Genomic DNA, 15,212 nt, shown 5'->3' on the forward strand with positions numbered 1-15,212 from the left:
AGGCAGAGCCTCTGCTTGTGGCAGATGATTTTTGTTTTCTGTTCATGCCTCGACTCACTCGTGCTTTGCTCCCTAACCAGATTTGGAGGGATACAGCTTCTCTGCCTGCCTTTCCTTCCCAAATATCCTATTACATACTGAAAGCAGAGGAAAGCTTTTTATCTGAAAAATTGTATCTGATATAAGGCTTCCCTGCCTTAACCTCTGTCCGGGTAGTTGGAAGCATATGTAAAAATGCTACAGAAAAGAACTGGTCTGCCAGTTTTTGCAGTGTTCAGCCCTGATGTGCCAGCTGCTTCCAGCCTTCACCTTGCTAGAGAACCCATTGCCACGATAATAATAATTTGACAGCTTTTACTTCTCCATTGCAGACATGACAAATCAGTCTGAGCTGTTTCTCTGCACCAGGCTGCTCACCTCTGCTCCTGGTGATCTGTGGGTCCCTGAGCTGTGGCTTTGTCCCCTGTCATGGGACACCACTGTGTCAGCCCGGGCTGTGCCTCTGGGTGACAACAAATGTCCCCAGGCAGTGGGGGTGTGGTAAATGCACTGCTGGGATTTTAGTATGAGTTAGAAATTCAAAGCCAAAACAGCCCAGATGACACCCTGATAAACTTGGTATGGGTGACAGTGAAGAGATGGCACTGAGGTCGTGTAGAAGCCAGGGGCAGAGCAGGGCAGTGATGCTCTGTGTGCAGTCCATCTGCTCTGGGACTTTTCTCAGCAGTGGGAGAGGGACCCGTGGCCTTCAAGCCAAAACCAGCCCTGGGAGAGCCACTGCTGCTCCCCTGGGGTGCAGGAGGAATGGGCTCCCCATCCCTGCAGGGGATGCTGCTACTTGGAGAAACCCCCAGAGATGTTTCTGTGAGGCATTTGTGGGAGGTGAAGGTGCAGGGATGCTGGGGACCAATTTGAGCAGTGTGTCACCTGCTGTCACCTGGGGGAAAGGGGAAAACATCACAGTCAGATAAAGCTGCAACATGAGGAGTTGGGGGAACATCTGGTTCTGTGCCTGAATGTTTCATCCTAACTTCCACAGGTGGCTGTTTGACTCTGCATGAATACCAGTTTGCACTGATCTCATTATCCAGAGCAGGTATCCACACATTCTCTTGTTTCTATAGATGACCAAATGTGTCAGTTTGAAAAAATAAAATCTCTAAGACATTTTTTATAAGCTGCCAACAGACAGCTTAGAATGAAGGTGAAATATGGTTGAAATATAATCAATGCCTTGCTCAGTCCTTGGATTTTTGGGAAGGGCAGTGAGTTCTCCAGGGAACAAAATGGCAAAAGACCTTTTTCTCGAGACCATAGGTGATTAAATAAGAAAGTTGGTGGAAAGAAAAAGCAATTTCCACTTGTGCTTAATGAAGCTACTAAAAATACTGGGAAAACAGAAGGTTTTGACAAAGAATTCAATGGTTATTGCACAAATAGTAATAATACTTAGATACAGGTAAAGATGGAAACCAGAGCAAAGCTGAGTCTAGGCATAAATCCTATAATTTATCATCTGTATTCTTTCAGAAATAAGAAATGACTGACGTACATGTTTAATTCAAACTAAATAGCCTATAAAACAAGTTCCCCAAGGCTAATAATAATAATATCAGGAGAAATGAATATAAGGATGATTGAATACAGGATACACTGAGGAGTGAATATAGAACACAGATACGTATCGTGCTGGCAGGAGCGGGCTGGTGTTTATGGTATGCTCCAAACTCTAATCCATCATCTGACCAGAGAATGTAATGCAGTTAAAATCAAAAAATATCCCTCTGTCTGAAGCAATAGATGCATATTATAAAGCAGCAAATGCAAATAATCAATCAAAAGCAGCAAGCGAGCCAAAGTGGAGTATCATCAGGCAATAATTCAGATCACAGCTGTGATTATGAGAAATAACCTTAAGTCTGCTATTTAATTAATATTAAGCCTCTGACACCCTCTAGGAATGGGCACACAATCCTTCTCAGTCCAATGTGGTAACAGTAAGACAAAATGTTACATTCCTTCTGTATTTCAGGAAGGGAATTAACCATCCATGGGTGACTCTCAGGCCTGTGTCTGTACACAATGTGGGGGTTGATGTCCTGGCCTTGAACACCCCTTGTCAGACCCCCCAGTTCCTGCTGGGGCAATAGAACAGCCTCAGACCCCCAGCCACTTTTGGGGTCCCTCTTTTGGCACTGCTCCCTGGGTGCTGTGCTGCCTGTGTTTTTCTCTTCCCTGGGGAAGAAGAAGGATCATCTCTGTGCCCCTCCTGAGCAAGGCTGGATGTGGCTGCTCCTTCTCCAGGACTGCTGACCAAAGGTTGGTAACCTTAGCTTAGGAGGAGGGCTTCCAACTCAAGCCCCCAGCTTCAGAAAAGATGGTTTGATATCTTCAGTAGCCAAATATACAGGTAGACAAGTGGCTCACACCTGCTCCCATGGCCTTGGTGTCCATTCTCATGGAAATCTATGGAATGGAGTATTTGTAGGTGAGTCCACTGGCTGGGGATAGAGCTTTGCAGTAAAATTGTAGGTTTGGGTCACTGATGGAGTGCCTGCAATTCCCAAGCCTGGGCACCAAGCAGCTTCCACCCCCTTCCCCAGTTTTGTGTGTGTGCATGTGGTAAATGACCTTTGGAATGAAAATATTAACAGAAAAGGAAAACATGATTGTAATTTATGAAATGTTAGCCCAGATGCCTCTAGGGGGGAAAAGACCTTTCAGGCTTGCAAGCTGATACATCACTGGGTGCCTGCACTGACAGAGGTGCATTTAAAGAGTCAATTAAGGGGAAACTGTGTATTTACACAGCCTGGATTAATTTCACATTTTGGCAACTTTCTTTTTAAACAGTTGAGACTCCTGATCTTGCTCAAAGAGGCTGCTTGTTCAGAAAGAATCTGAGGAGGTAACGGAGGGCACAGAACTCTGGTAATAAAATATTTGTGTGTCCTCTCCTTTGGGAGTGGGACAGAGGCAATGTCAGCCTGAACAGCCAGGGCCTTGCTGGTGGGATTTGGGCTCTTGGATGGCAATGATCTTGGAAAATGGTTGTAAATAACTGTCAAATTTCCAGGGATGTTATCTGAAGGAGAACAAAGAAAGTGGGTGCTCTCCTGGAAGCTGCTTTGTGCTGAGTTTTTAGGGTAAAAGCCCTGAGATTCTGTCATCATTACTGGCCAGGAGCTTCCAGACAGAGCTATAAAAACCTTAAAAGACTCCCTTTGAACTTTGAGGCAGATCAGTGCAAAATGGAATGGAGGGAAATTGTTTATTGCTGAGGAAAATACAGGACTGTGAATAATAAGGAAGAAAATGCAGCTGAAGGCTCAAATTGAATCTCTATTATGCCCATGATTAAAGATAATGTGCGAGGAAAAGGGGATTACAGAAGGGTTTCTGTGCTAGGTTGGATGGCTAAAACCACAGTAATTGTGGCTGCTGAGCCCTCATTGGCCTGGGCTTGATATCTAAATTATAGAGCTATTACACAGAAATGAGCTTGGTGCTGGGTCTGAAAGGCAGAGCTGCCCAGCTGCCTGGGGGAGACACGTCCTGCTTGGGGCTTGGAAATACTCTGCCTCTTTATTTTCCTTGACAGCTGAGGGTTTGCTGGATTTTGGATGTCCAAAAGGAGCTGATAGGGCTCTTTCTTTACCCTTTTGTGGGTGGTGAGCAGGAGGTGAGCTTATTTGATGCTGGAGAGCAGTTACATCCTTCCTATTGACTGTGTCTCCTTGCTCTGTGGCACCCAGATGGTCCCTTTGCTCCCCAGAACCCTGGGGAGTGTTACCCAAATCCTTGCTTTCCTTGTAAAGCTCAAAAATACCAAATGAAAGGAAGGGCAGGAAACCAAACCTGCCCTAGCTCACACCTCTGAGCTTATCCCCTGGCAGCACTGGTGAGCAGAGCATGTGTCAAGTGAGAGGGATGAGGCTGGGTTGCAAGGGATGGACTGTGTTTTATTTTAGTATAAATATCATTATTACCCTGTATATATCACTGGCAGCTCTGATAGAGACTAGGATAATAACATTCCTTTGGTGTTTTGCAGTCTGTGCATATTATAAGATCCTCTGCAGGAGGATGAGCGTATATAAAGGGAAATCAGATTGGGTTAAACCTTCTGGCCCATAATAAAATACAATAGTGTGTGCAACACCCTGGGAAAGAAACTCAAGAAGTGATAGAGGCCTCTTCACAGTCATCTGGAAGCCACCAGTGTATGGTCTGCACCCCTGTAAAGTGGTGTAGGTGTATAAACAAACTGCTTATTTTTACTTTAAATTTTCATGCTAAAGCTTATTTTCAACAAGGTAAAACAATCCAGTGGAAGTCCTTACTCTCATGTAAATCTCCAGATAGTTCATGAGTCATTGCTTTGATTAAAAACGGATATTTTCTTGGGTTTTGATTTAATCAAGTCTTTGTCCTTTTATTGATAAGGGGTTATAGGGAGGAAGTGCAAGATTTATGTTATTTTCAAGAATAATCATGCGTGTTTTGAAGTAGTTAGGGTTGTAAGTGATGGCTGAGGAGTTGTTTGGCAAATTTCATTACCCTTGAGATTTATCTGGGCTTGAATTTGGGAGATACTGCTTTCTGTTTAAAACAAGAGTGTTTTCCCAAGGGATGGAAAGAAGATTTCAGTGGCATGTTTTTATTTAGTAGGCTCAGGGCACCTTTCACAAATTTCACAACCATTCAGCATCAGTAGTAATTTTCTCCAGGAAATCTTTCCTGTTCTGTATCCTCAGCCCCCACAAGCCCTGATCTGGGAATTGCTGCTATCAGCTGCCTGCAGTGTTCTGCTCCCAGCTTATCTTCTCCTGACACAGAAAGGGCATCATCAGCTGCTAATCAGCCTGGAGCCCACAGATCTCCCAGAAACATCAGCACTGTCCCCTCTTTGTTCCTTTCCATCTTATTGGGGAGGAGCATCCTTTACCCTCTGCCATTTCCCTAAGCTTCAAAAATCAAAGCACAATTTCTTACACTCGTTGTGTTGTTACTTTGGCATTGAGCTGAACCTTATTTTTTAGCACAGAACTACCTAAATTTGGAGTTACAGGCCGCACAAGTGCTCACAAAATCTACACTCATGAAAGTCAGATCTGCCTCTGGCACCAGTAGCCCTGTGCCCTGGGTGCTGTGACACTGCTTCCACCCTGGTTTTGTCACCTCTTTGAGGGGATGTGCTGCAGCTCCTCTTCCCCTGGAGCCCTGGGTTGGTTGTTGGCTGCTTGGTGTCACCTCTGGGTCACCCTCCCCCTTGGTGCTGAGTATTTCCTTGGTGATGGTGGTTCTGAGGTGTGGGTCAGCACCCCTGCAGGTGTCACGGGTCTGGTGTGACAAACTGAAACTCCGCAGCAAAGGAGAAGGTAAAGATGCTGAAGTGAGACCCACATTGTCACTAAAAGATAGACCAAATTGTCATCAGTTCTATCAGCCACACAGTTATTCTGGAGTATCTAACCTGTACTGAGGCCTCCCTTCTCACCCTCTCTTGACTTTGATGTTCCTTTGATTATTTAGTTAAAACAACCAAAAAAAAACCAAAAAAACAACAAACCAGCTTTTCTTTCAGTATTTCCATTGTCACCCCTGTTTATTTTATGCTGTTTTGGCTGCCTTTGCTGGGGACATGAATATCACAGTTGACATCACTGTGCCCAAACGTGGCAGAAATAGGAAATGCAGGATGGGAGGATGCAGAATTTGGGGTTCTGGGGGCTGGAGGAGGTGTCTAGGGAGAAACTAAACATCTTTTTTTTTTTATGTTTCTGTGATTTTAGTGAAAAATCAGGTACTATGTGCAGTCTAGACCTCCAGCTCTAAGTTCTGTGCAATTTTTACTGTCTTTAAAAGAGGAAAAATGCTTTGAAGCCAGAATAGGCAGCCTGTGGGGTTGGGCTACAAAGCCTCCAGGTCCTGGGGAGCAATGCAGCCCTGGTCAGGTCTGGTTTGAGACCTATGACTTGGTGATGCTCAGCTTTGGAGTGAAGATGAGGCCATGACCTGGGCTTTGGTTTTCAGGCCTTGTCTGGCTGGTTCCTAGGAATTTTCCAACTGTGGCTGATGACAACCAGTGTGTGCCCATGGTGAGGTTCAGCCTGGCTATGCTAGATCCCAGCCTCAACCCCTCCCTCTCTTGTTATTTAGTGCAAGCAAGCAGAGTCAAAGGTGTACAGTAACTCCCCCCCTCCTTTTTTTCACAATTCTGCTGCTGTGATTTTTTTTTTTTTCAAGAGCCAATTTTGTGTGAGATCAGGGGAAGGTTAAACTTCCAGGATAGATCTGATTCCTTGCCTGAGGCAGGGGTATCTAACCTGAGCTGTTACATTACTTGTTAATTTCTGTTTTTTTCCTAGGCAAAATGCTGGCAGCATAACCTCACCATCCTTGTCTGCTCTGAGTAGTGATGGATTTTAGTCAGGTTTTGTCAACCTGACCTCACACCCCCTGGTAACACGTTATCCATAACCCAGCTCTGGGCTGCCAAAAAATGGGTGGCACTGTAGATTTTTACAGAATCACACCATGCAGAAGTTGTTTGTTCCTTTGCATCTGGTGAGTGGGCACCAGGGATTATTGATGTGTTTTCAGGTTGCTGCCACTGCAGATGAACAAGATTTGTGTTTCTTGGGTGTGTTTACAGGGCACAGAGCTGACTGGTGGTGTGGTAGTGAGTGCTGGCTGATTGCATCTGCTTCAAAAGGGAATTGAGGTGATTTAATTTCACCTACATTGAAATTTATATAAATGCACTCTGAAGGCATTTTGACACCTGAGGTGGCAGACACGCTGGGGTGTGCTGAGGGGAACCTGCAGCTGAATAACACCACAGAGTTGGCTGGTTCTGACAAGCCTTGGAATGGCTTTTCATGTAAAAAGAAAGGGAAGCTGCAGCACAGCAAGCCTCCACCTTAAAACTGGAATGTAGGACCATCCATATGGACCATCTGGCGGCCCCAACTGAGCCTGCGGAGCGCCGTGCCCAGCGACACGAGGTGGGAACCCATGTGTAAACAAAAACGTTGCTCATTTTACCATCAGGAACAGTGCTTAATTTTCTTGATGCTGCGTAGATGCCGGGGGCTCCATTTTCTAGTCCCAGGCCTGAGGATGTTTTTCTCTCTGATTCTTCCAGTTTTGCTGAGTGGGGATTTGATTTATAACCAAGGAGGAGAATTGCAAGATGCCCAGAATGTTGCTGAGGTCTCAAATATCCTTTGAGATATGGCTCAACAGAGAGGGCTGTGTTCTTTCTGCTTGTTCCTCCCAGGTATCTCTGGCTAACTGATACATTCAGCAAATAAATATTTCTGGTAATCAGTCCCCACATACTGTTACAGAATAGCTCCAAGCTTCTTCCAAAAGCCATAATCCCCATTTTTGTGATGAGTGCCTCAGTGCATGCATGGCCATGGCAGAGCCACAACAGGGGGTGAGGGTTGAAAGCCCTCTGGATGAACCCTTGGTAGCCACCTTTCAGGTGACTTAATGCCTTTTGGCTGCCAAATAAAAATATTTGGGAGCCCAACAGAGCCAGAATTAAAGCTGACAGCATTTAAGGTGAATTTTGGAAGAAAGTCTGAGTGAGCTTTCTTTCCCTTATTTCTCCAGAGTCCATACAACATCCGTCCCTGCAGACAGAAAACAACCTTTGCTTTTGCATCGGGATTCAGATAAACAGAGGCACCATCAGCTCCCCCCGAGAGGCTGGGCTCTAATTGAGGTTATTAACTCCGCTGTTTTGCAGAGCTTGGAGCAGGCTGGCAAGAAGCCAACCCCCTGCCTGTGCCGGCAGCATCTCCCTTGCTCCTCCGATTGCTGCCTCCAACACCTCCTGCATCCCAGCCCCAGCCTCTGCTCTCTCTGCCCCAGACTGCCAATCCCTCTCTCACCGGGGAGCTCCTCAAGTGCCAGACCGTCTGTTTAAAAATAGAATGAAATTTTAATGAGTGCAAAATATCCCCCTTTCCACCCAATTGCCCTCTGGAGGAAGGGGGGGGGGGGGTTTGGGATGCTGGGGAATGTCCCGGAGCTGTCAAGCAGGGGTGAGGGTCTCACCTGGTACATCAGGGATGAGGTGGTAGGGAAAAGAACAGATACTTTAACCAAACTAATTTATTTATTTATTATTATTATTATTGTTATTACCTTTTAATGTTGAGGATGGAGAAAAGTGGCCAGGGAATCATTTGTTTGACTTCTTAGCAGCAAACACAGGTGACCCACGCTGTTCATATGGTTGTGGTGCAACTGGTGCCTAAATTTTGGGCCTCTGACCTGCTCTGCCAAACCTGCCCAAGCCTGGGCAGGGTGGGAGAGCCAGGCTGGCAGGACCCAATGTTCACCATCAGAGCTTCGTGATGGGGCCCTGCCTGGATGTGGGAGCAAAGCTGCCCCTCTGGCATCCTCACAACTGCTTTTTGGGGGGATCTTGGGTGCTGTGCTCAGCCAGTCTGCTCAGGGTGCTCAGTCTAGATCGGATTTGTCACTTCTCCCTGATTTTGCCCTTGGGAACACACCGTGTTACAGTACTTGGAGTTTGTATTTGCTGAACTGCTGTGGTGCCTCCTCCACCACTCCAGAAGCTGCTGTGCTGTGGCTCCTCCCAGCAGAGTTTTGTGACCTCTTTAATCATTGCTAAAATAAATTATTTGGAGGCATGGGATTAAAGTGTAAATGGATAGTAGGGCAACATGTCTTACCAAGATGGGGACCAGCAGGCAAAATAACCAGAGGTGTAGCTGTCTTTGTGGGATTTACTGTGATAAATTCTCTGACAGCAGAGCTCTGTCAACCTTCTACAAATGAAAACCTTCTGGAGATTTGCAAACTCCAGCACTTCCTGTTCAGTGCTGATAAAAGGTCTTTCCCTGCCTGTATATCCTTGCTTTGAAGGTTCAGAATGATTCAAACCTGGAACAGGGAAGGATCACAAAGGAGTTCTGGGTCCTGCTCCATTGGCTCATGCAGCAGAGCTGGTGTCACAGCTGGGATGGGATGGGATGGCCAGGGATGAGCTGCCCCAAGAACTGGATCTCTCTGACACCATCCCATCCTGCCAGCTGCTGGGAAAGCTGCAGGGAATGCCAGAGGTTCCCCAGCCTCACCAGGTCCCTGCTGGAAGCTTTCACTGCACACTGCTTGGCACAGTCCCCCCTGTGCTTCTCTGGGACTCCCCTTCTTTCCCCACAAAAATCCTGTGATAAATAATGTTTTTTTCATCTTATGTTTGCCCACAATTAGGAAACATAAAACTTTTTCTGTGTGCTCTGTGACTTGGTCAGTTAACGTGGCATCGCTGCTGTAATTTGATGAGGAAAACAAGGGATTGGCATCTAGAAATTAGTGATGGGTGGGTTACAAATGTCTGGGTACCTAAAACTAGCTGGAGAAAATGGTGCTGCTGGCACATTTTAAGTACAAGCACAGGCAATGAAAGCTTTCCCTGAAATGCTTGAGGGAGCAGCAGACTTTTCATTTAATGCTGTATTGTTTAATTGGATAATCTGATTAAATATGTAGGTTATGAGAGGACCTGATGCAATCCCCTTCAGAAACTGCTGCATGGATGTGAAAATGGCATCTCAACAACCCACTGTGTGGGGGAAAGTTACAGTCATTGCTGTTCTTGATGCAATTGCTCTGGAGAAATTGGTGGCAGATGCCTCATGCTGGTGTGTGGGTAAAAGGGATTTCTCCCAGATGAATCTGTTTCTGAACTGCAGCGAGCAGTCCTTTGCCAAAGTAATTCATTAAGTCTGAGTTAAGTTTGAATTTCCTTGGTTTATTTATCCTGTACTTGATGTACATATATATATATTTATATGCCACTTGTCCACACCTTTGCTTGGGCTCTGCTGTGTGAGCAGAACTCAGTGAAAGCCACAAGGCTGGGACTAGATCCCTGTGGTTTGGTAGCAGTCACACCGGGTCTGTGAGCTGGGTAAGCTGAATATTTTTAACTCAGTGCTTTTTCTGTGCCTGAGCAAGGGATTTGCCATACCCTGCAGTTGCCTGTTTATTAGCATAACTTAATGGCTGGCTATAAATAGAAACCCAGGGAGGTGCAGACAGAGACACAGAGACCCACAGACCTGCCCTCCTAAGCTCTCTCTTGGGTCATTGCCTCTGATCTTCTTTTTTTTTTTTTTTTTTTTTTTTTTTTTTTAAGTTAAAAGGCAATTACAATGTTAATTTGTTGTGTTAATGTGCTGCAGCAGGAAGGCAAAGGGAGGGCTCTGGCTGCAGACAGTCAGTCAGTTCCCATTATCCATCCCAGTCAGTCAGTTCCCATTATCCATCCCGGCTGCCGGGGAGTCCTCTGCCAGCGGCACCCGGGGAAACACAATCAACATCTTATCAAAGCTGACACCGAAAATGATGCAATCACGTTCAAGTGTCCCAGAAGGACCACAGCACTGAATAAAGATAAAGCCACTCAGCCCTTCCTCACCTCTCCGGGGTGGTTGGGATGGGAAGGATATTATTAACAAAGCAATAAATCTCACTCCTGAGGCTTCAAGTTTTGGGTTTCTCCTCTGCAGCTCCTCAGTTGCATGAGGAAGGGGGTGACACCCAGCAGACCCCTCCCTGTCACTCACCCAGCACCCCCATGGCCATGGGAGGATGAGCACAGGTCAGGCCTGGGAGCTCACACCATCCCTCCAGGGTTGGTCTCTTCCAGCTGTGCCATTCCCTCCACCTGTGCTCAGCCCCTGCAGCAGTGCTGTCATTTGGGGACACAGGGGACACAAACCCCCCCTTTGTCTCTCCCTGTTCTTGCTGGCAGTGAGCTGCAGTCTGCCTGGGAGGGAGCTCCAGTGCTTTGCATGGACCATGTTTGGTTCTAGTGAGGGGCACCCCTGGGGTCTGTGGTCCCCAGCACAGGTTGTCATCCTTCCTTCAAGTCTGTCCTTTCTCCTGATAGGGTTCCAGCCCCCCCTCACAGGTCTCCTCGGGGCTTTTCTCTATTCCATAAGCAGCTGAAGTATGTCCAGCTTGCTCAGCCATATTCCAGGGTACTGTTCCTTCAGGGGGACAGCAGGTTTTATCCTCTCTTCCCCATCCCCTTTACTTGCTATTCCAGGTTCCCTCTCCAGGAAAGTGGCAAGAAGCAGAAGTGCCACCTTTTCTGATCCTGAAACTGGGAAAAATCTCCTGCCTTCTGGATCCTTTTCTATAAAGGATGGAACTGAGGGTGAGGGAGAACAATTCCCTCCAAGCTGGGGGGGCAGGAAAGCAGTGAAATAACTTGTTCTGCCCTGCCTGGAGAATGGCTGAACAAAGCTGCTTAACTCCCCCCTGAAAATGTCACCTTTTTATTTTGGGGCAGACAGTAAGGGATTTGCAACAGCTTCAGGATGACCCTGGAGGAAGCAGCAGGTGAGGGCTTCTCCTCTCCCTGTGCATCAGGAATCCCTTTGCCCAGCCAAATGTTGGTGAGGAGTTGTTTTGTTGGTGAGGAGTTGTTTCTTGCTTCCCCTTATTAACTGCTAAGGAACAGGCTTGTCCACCTTCTAAATGTTCAGGTTCCTTACTGGTTCCTTACCTACTGATGCCCATGGGAATCTTGACTGAGTGGGACCTCAATGTGAGGTCTGCCAACCCAGCCAGGGGTGGTCATGCTAAGGTCTGTGTATTGAAATCTTGAAATTTTATTCTTGGTTTTAGTGTGGGAGCAAGACCCTGCTGCTGGTGCTGCTGGTGCTGCTGGTGCTGGTGCTGGTGCTGGTGCTGGTGCTGGTGCTGGTGCTGGTGCTGCTGCTGCTGCTGCTGCTGCTCAGTAGTTCCTAAGACACTCTGTAGGTTTTTTAGCACTCTGAGCTTATGAAAATTGCTGGCAGGAACACTCACATTTTGGCCTTCAGCTACATATATTTATTCCATTTCACCTGTCCTTCCCTTTGAATGTTTACCAACTAAAACCTGCTCCAGCAGTACTCCATCTAATTTATTGAATGACAAAACACAGCCTTTATCAAATGCTTTTTAATCAGGACATACTTAAGTATGAAAACCAGGTTCCAAACCAGACTATTTGCTAGTAATAGAAAAAACCTTTTTATTGAAGTAGCTAACCTTCCAAGGAATTAAACCTCATTAGCCTCTCCCATTTAGGAAAAAGAAGGTTTTTAAATGTCAATTTAGAAACCATTTGCAAGCTCTCAAGGCTCTGTATTGCCCCTTGGATCCAGTGAGAAGACTTCCTAACAAGCAGCTGGGAAGTGCAGAAAAGCAGGAATGTTCTATAGGGGAGTTGGAATTTCTGAAATATTTTCCTTTTTATTTTTATTTTTGGTGCTGAAACAAATAATCAATTACTAATTTAGCATTTAAAGAAACCAAACAGACAAACTCCAGATCTCCATGGCACTTGTAAAGAGGAGAGAATCAGCAATTCAGTGCCAAAATATCCAAAACCTACAAAGTTTGAAAGGGACAAAGGGTCCATTTCTGCTCATCACAGCCCTGGCTTGGCACTGAGTGCCTGCACTGCCTGTTCCCCAGAGAGGATGAACAGAAGGTATTTGCATTAAAATTAATGCTGTCGAGCCAAAGAATGTTTATTTTTCAAAAACTATTCATTAATGAACCCACGCAGAGCTCCAGTGATATTTCACAGCCACTTCCTAACCCTGAGGTCTGAATTCTCTCCAGTGCAGCTCTTCCAGCCTTAAACTGAAGCCCAACAGGGTTTGGATTTTGAACCCAGTGCTGAAGAATATTGAATTTCACTGGAAAAAAAAAATTACACCTTGTGTGTTTCAAGCTGACTGTACAACTAAGCACTTCAGAGATAAGATGGGAATACTGCAGCTGTGCAGATGTACCTATTACTGCTCTTGGCTCTATAGAATTTGGACATGGTGCAATCTTTTTTTTTTTTTTTTTTTTTTTTTTTAGCACATCCTTGCCCCTTGGGGTAGCTGGTGATGATGTCGCAGAGAGGTTTTTGGTTTCCTCCCCTCTACGTTGGAGCTGCTGTGAGCAGAGATCAGACCCAGAGTGTCACCCTGAGGGTTGTGTGCTGTGCTGAGGTGTCACAAGGGGTGAGTGAGGACAGCAGAGTGTGGGGACAGCCCTGCTAAGGAGACTTCTCTTGTGGGAGAGGATGGGGAGTGTGGCAGTTTTCCAGGATGGGGAGAGAAGAGAAGGTAAAAATCTACATTGAATACTTAAATGGGGCAGCTTGTGTTTAAAGAAAAAAAAAAAAAGAAAAAAAAAAAAAGAAAAAAAAAAAGAAAAAAAAAGAGTAAGGACTATCTGTGTCCCACTGATAGGTAGTGGGACATCTGCAGGAGTAACATTTGCTCCTGAAAAAAATATAAAGTAGCCTGGAAGAGAATGGAAGGGTAAATAGGGATGGATAACTCCATCTGCTCTGTCCCCTTGTTGCATCTCATTTTGATACCTGCGCTCGTGTTCACTCTGTTATCATCACATCAACCAGCTTATCCTGCTCTTACTGGTTCTATCACAGCATCCAAAGGCACTTTGTATCCAAGAGCACTTTCCAGCTGCATCTCAGGCTGTTGGAAAGACCCAGGCATGAACTGAGGGGCTGCTGCTCCCCTGCAACCAGAGGTGTTCCCTGTGCCAGGCAGAGGTGCAGTGGTGGTGATGGGGGCAGCTGTTGCCTCCACCTCTCCTGGGGTCTGGTTGGCTGCACATGTGTAGCTTGGGAGAGCACACCCAGCACCAGGTTTGCCCTTTTTTCTTGGGTAGATGGTGATGAATGGTTGCTGACTCCAGTGTGAGCCACTAGAGATGGTGTTTGAGATGAAAGTAGGGGTGATGCTGTCATTCTGGTCCAGTTTGAAAACAAAAAAAAGTGAAACTACAGTGTCCTTCATGTCTTTTCTGCCACAAAATCCTCTTTGGTGGCAGTGTATCAACACAGTAGAATCACCTGACTTTTATTTTCAAGGGGTGTTTTTCTTTTTATGTAAATGTTTTGCCATATTGGCCAAGAGAAGCAGATTGCTAAAGGCCAGAAAAACCCTCTCCCTCTCTTGGCACTCTGCAGTGCCACACAGCTGATGTCAATGTTAATATTCTCATCTTTAACTTACAAAAAAAGTAAGCCAATTTTAGAAAAAAAAAATTTAAAAAGCAGGATTTTCTACTAAGCCTGGCTCCTGCTCCCTGCCCTTTAAAATGTTATAAATAGAAAAAACATCATCAACAAACTCCTCCACTGTGCAAGAGCCTAATTCCTTCCTCTCCTCTGGGATGTGGTGTGTTTCTCAGACTCTGTCATTAATTGTGCTGTATTGTGTGCATTTTCTGCTTCACCAGTTAGTCAGATAGGCAGCAAATGGAGTCAGCTCTAGGTCAGAGAACACAAAAAGCCAACTCCTGCTGCCTCCCAATCAGGTAGAGATATTGAATTGGGCTTCCCATAATTGAAAACATTAGCAGGCTGGAAAATAAGCCAATTCTTAACCACACAAGCCTGCAATGTAGAAAAGAAACAAAGTCTGAAATTCCCCATGGGCTGGATCTGTCTCCCCTTGAAGGCAATAGGAATTCTCCTACCTCTTGCAGTGGGGTCAGAGGAGGCTCCATGGAAAAGAATGCAGAGGGAAGGGTGATTTAAAGGTGGAGATCAAAATATTTAATAAAAAAGTGCTCCTTCCCCAAAACCTGTGAATAAAATAAAGTTTGGCATTCCCATTTCTTGAATGGGCATGCTGAGACATAGAAAAAAGTGTAGGGGGGGTGCTGTGCTTTTTTTTAAGTGAATGAATATGTATGTTTTCTTATCTATGAACAAAGAGGCACAGCTTGTTTGTCCTGAGACTTTCTTTCCTAATTTAATGTATAAAAGTTGCTTTTCTTTTATTTGCAACAAAGAGGAAAGATTTCAAAGGAGAAAATACCCCACTACTGCTCTCTAATGTACATTTCCCCAGGCATCAGCTCCAATTTAAATGAGACCTGGTCATCTCACTTTCCAGAATAATGTCACATTTTCTCTCTTTCATAAAGAAAGAGATGCAGCTGATGCTGCAGATGTTGACTTTTATCTGTATGACATTTGCTAACTTGGGGCTTCAGCCCTAGAAGAGCCACACCTGGGAACCAGATGTTACCCATTAAATTTGCTGAGGGAAACTTCTCTGCTGTCTCTCTCTTTTTCTTGGCTATCCTGCAGCTAAGTGCCAAACAGGGACTTTTAGAAATACAGATCCTGC

The sequence above is a fragment of the Calypte anna genome, chromosome 20 (assembly GCF_003957555.1).
Source record: "Calypte anna isolate BGI_N300 chromosome 20, bCalAnn1_v1.p, whole genome shotgun sequence".
NCBI lineage: Eukaryota > Metazoa > Chordata > Aves > Apodiformes > Trochilidae > Calypte > Calypte anna.